Below are 5,014 nucleotides of genomic sequence, written 5' to 3'. Positions count from 1 at the left end.
CTATTATCGCCGATTGATATTTGACAGTTAATTTATATAAAAATACTTCGCAAAATGAACTATGCTTATTCTATTAATCATACAGAATTTTTATACTGAAAAGATGATAATACATTTAATTTTTGCAAAACAAATGATAACACTATTAACAAATAATAGAAATCGTGCGAAATCGGCGATTTCTGATAAATATGGTTTTATTAAATTTTAATACTAACTTGATAATCATTCAGATTATTATAAATCTCTACAACTTCATGATTATATACATATTTATCTATTGTTAGGAGGCCTATGATTTGATCCTACAGTGCACCATTGAAAACTTAAATGATGAAAGGTCATGTGTGTTGTCTTATGCAAGGCCTGAAAAGCTGCACTAAGAAATTAAAATATTTTCATGTAACATGACACAGCTGTACCTACTTATGGCAAATTTAACACATTTGATGGATCAAATAAAGTGCAGAGTATTTAAGTAAATAATAGGCATTTACGGATAATCGATATTTTCACTTTGTCGTTACATCAACGTGCGATATTATTTAACAAAGTTCACTGACAAATTGATATAATTTAGATACAATCTATCAATTTAAAATATTGTTGTACATTTTAGATATTTATAAACCATAATTCTTTACTAAAGTGGACATGGACCAAATTTCGATTATAAAAAGAACGTTTAGAAATTGATAAAATTTCGGCAGTCTTAAATATCGATTAAATGTTCATATATTTCAAATATTCAATGATTATTTTGATATAGTTTTGTAAATATAAAAATGAGGTTGCTGTCTTAAACATTGCTAAAGAAAATCAAAATTGAAAATATCGAATAACCGAATAAACTTAGTTTACAATCAAGACCACAGTGTATGCAGAAAAAGAAATTGACATACGTTTTACTGGAAAAAGATTTGAACCTGAAACCTTTCGTTTTCTGGACAATTACTTCAACCAATTATAATAGGCAATAGCAATTATGATGGTAGGATAAGGAAATGATATGTGCTGGATTAATTTGAACTAGTAATTGTTTAGAACAGTTGGCCAATAAATGTAAGGTTCTAAAATGAAGTCCCAATCCAGTAAACCGAATGATTACATTCTTTTCTCTCTTATAACAGCATTTTTATACTGATAAAGCTTTTATAAATTTACTTAAAATTACTACCCAAAAACTGTTCATAGATCATATCAATCTCATAGATAAGTAACAATATTTCATTAATCAATACACAGAATGATTGTTGTCGCATTTATCATGGTCGCCATAAGTGATTGGTACAGGCTTGTGTAAAATACTATAAAAAGTGCGCAATAGAAGAAAAGAAACAAATATCATTGGTTATATTCGTGTAAAAAATTTTAATACACAAGACCAGTTTATAATATGTATGACAGACACCACATTGTTTCTCGATAACAGTTAGAAACATTCAATAAAAAAGTCATAAAATATTGAACGGTCGTACCATTCTTGGATCATTTTTCCTGTGGCTCGATCATTCAAAAGGAAATATATTTTGGAAATAAAATTGTTGCGATAATATACGAATAAAATCCTTATAGTAAGGTTATGAGTATCTATGAAACTACAAATAATTTTAATAAAATCGTTAGAATTAGTTATGTACTAAATAATTAGAAACAAAGTTATTGTACTTTCTTTCACTATTATTAATAATGGAACTGATTCGTAAGTCCAAGAATTTCTACACTTTAACGAGATTACAAACTTTCATTTGAAAATTTCATCATGAATTTGTAAACCTTTTGTAGTGATATATTTCTTTTTTGGTTCCCTTGTTAAAAAATTGAAAGTTACTGACAAAGTGCACGAATGACCATTGAAAATTTAAAGGTAAGTAAAAATAATATAGAACATAATTAGGGATAACGAATTTAATTCGCAATTATTGCGAACATATATTAATTTTTACAGAATAAATTTAAGAATAAATACTTGGCTGCTGAGAAACAACAATATTTGTCTCACTTTATTATAATGCTAGTGCTCTGCTACAATATGCGATTTTCCTACATACGCATATTAATATGTAAATAAAATTATAATGTGAATCGTTTATCATCGAATGAATCAAACCTTACTTTTTCAATTATTTTTTATTAATACTGAATTAATATTGAAAATAAAACTTTTCATATCTAATAAAAAACTTCTTGGTCGTTCCGTTAACGACATAATGCTTCCGAAGTGTACTTTGCATAAAATACGCTAAGTCGAGCAAATTTTATTAACATTACATATATTAAGTCAATAATTTTATCGACTGAATGCCAATACATTAGTACCATTTCTAAAAAGATAACATAAAAATTACGGAAAGTGAGATTTTGTATATTACATTACTTTTTGTTTTGGCGGCATTTCTTTCCATTCGCGTATGATTTAATTCCAAGTAATTTTTCTCAAATGTGTAGTATTTGATTTTGTTTTAATTTGTTCATACATGCAATGCTCACAAAAAAAGACAGATATGTTTTACGAATACCTCATGAATGTGAAAATATATTGATTTTGATATATTGGACTTCGTGATTGCAAAACTTTGCATAAAGAACTTATGACGAATTAGACACATTACTGTACGGCAGGGGGTGAAATGCCGGGACTCGATTGTCGCTGCTCGTCATATTATATTTATCTCGCTTTCTCCCATTATAAATATTTTCTTTTTTTTTGTCGAGCAATGTTAGAGTCCATTTCGATAAAAAATACACTACCTTGTACGCGAGAACTTTGTTGCTAGGTCCCAAATTTGATGAAATTATGTTGATGAGAAGATGATTCCTGAGAAGCAGAACCGTGGACAGCGTTTCACGTTACGAGAGAGAAAAGTCATCAGTTTCGACACCAATCATGATGCCATTTTCTTTTGGGCAGCCATCTTGGTTGTGACGGAGCTAGTGAATTCCCCCTCTCATAGCACGAGTCCGACTGTTCATGAATCTACGTAACGTATGCCAGTTTCTTTCTCTGCATACACCATGGCACAACTGATTCTAGTACGACCGTGCTGAGCGAGAGTCAGTAAAGCCACGAGAGTCTGATTTTACATTAGATAGAAAAAAAACGTACAAATACCGTGTATTCTTTCTATTAAGTGCAAAATCAGACTCTTGCGATTTTACTGTTTCTCAGCATGGTTAGTATGTACTAGGGCTGCTACTGTGACTCTGGTCTTAATTATAAACCAAGTTTATTCTGCTATTCGATATTTTCAATTTTGATTCACTTTAGCAATGCTTAAGACAACAACTTTGTATATTTACAAAACTGTATCAAAATAATCTATAGACATTTGAAATATATTGAACATTTAATTGATATTTAAGATTGCCGAAATTTTATTAATTTCTAAACATTCTTTTTTTAATCAAATTTTAGTCTATGCCTAAAATCATGGTTCACAAATATCTAAACTGTACACAATATTTAAAATTGATAAACTATATCTCTAAACTATATTAATTTGTTAGTGAATTTTATTAAATAATATTGCATATTGAAGTAATAATAAAATGATCAAATAATAGGCTTCCTAACAGTAGAGAAAAAGTTGTAGAGATTCATAATAATTTAAATTGTCATCAATATTAAAATCAATAAAAAAAATACTTGTTGGAAATAAATAATGTAATCCAATGTTCATTGTTAACATTGCATTCATTGTTCAACAGATTTTATTGCTTGATATTATTTGTTAATATATCATGTTTTTTGCAATAATAAATCTTATCACCATTTTTCCAGTATAAATATTCTTTACGGTCAATAAAATAAACAGCATTAGATTGAATATTAGCCATAGGATCATGATCATTAGGATCCTCAGCCAATGGTGTTTGACCTAAAAGTTTAGTCCACGAATTTTTAATATCTATTACCATTATTCTATTCCAAGCTTCACTAATTATGTCAATGCAGTCTTTGATACCATAATTTATATAAAATTGCTTAAGTTCATCATATTGAAGTACCCGATGATGTAGATCATGCTGATACATTTTTTTGCATTCTTCAATTATACCTTGATCCAATGGCTGAATAATTGAAGATGTATTTGGTGGCAAAAATATTACTTTAAACTGGGAATCATCCCATATTTGTTGAGTAGGCATATGTTCTTTAGAATTACCAATTAATAGCAGCACTTTTCCCTTTCGATGATTCTGTCTCTGATGGTGCAACACACTGGGTTTGAAATGATTTGTGAACCAATCATTGAAAATAGTTTCATCAATCCAGCCATTAGTTTGAGTTTTATATACTACAGGCAACGTAAGTAAACAATCTTTTATAGATCTTGGATGGGCAGATTTGTTAATAAGCAGCAGTGGAAATTTGTGTGAGCCAGTGGCATTGGTACAAAATATCAAAGAGATTCGATTGGGTCTTACTTTTATTCTTTTCTTCCCCTGTTCTCTTTCTTTAGATAATGTTTTTCGTGAAAGAGCTTTCCACATTAAGCTTGTTTCATCCATATTATATATATTTTCTTTATGGATATTTTCTTCCTCTAATAATGTTGACAATTCTTCTATAAATTTCTCTGCAGCTAAATCATACTTGTTGGGTTTTTGTAGGTGAATGCCAGAAAGGTGCACATCATGTCTCCTTTTGAAACACCTTAACCAACCCCGACTTGCCGTGAATTTCGATGTACCGTCAAATTCTGCATGCAATTCCCTCGCTTTTTTCTGCAGTAGAGAATCAGTTAGAATCTCTCCTAAATCTTGTTTTTCTGTAATCCACGCGTATAGTCGATTATCTATATCTTCATGTAGTATGTGTATCTTTTTTTTCAAATCCATATAGTTTGGTTTCTCCATAAAATTTCGAATCGATGCTGCGGAATTTCGGTATCGAAATATGGTTCTCTTAGAAACACCATACTCAGCAATAAGCTGTTGAACGGATACACCTTTTTCAAACTTTTGCAGAATCTCGAGACGTGTTGCGATTGTAGTTCGTCCTTTTTTTGTA

The sequence above is a fragment of the Colletes latitarsis genome, chromosome 9 (genome assembly GCF_051014445.1).
Source record: "Colletes latitarsis isolate SP2378_abdomen chromosome 9, iyColLati1, whole genome shotgun sequence".
Taxonomy (NCBI): Eukaryota; Metazoa; Arthropoda; class Insecta; order Hymenoptera; family Colletidae; genus Colletes; species Colletes latitarsis.
Note: the sequence above shows the minus strand (reverse complement) of the source record.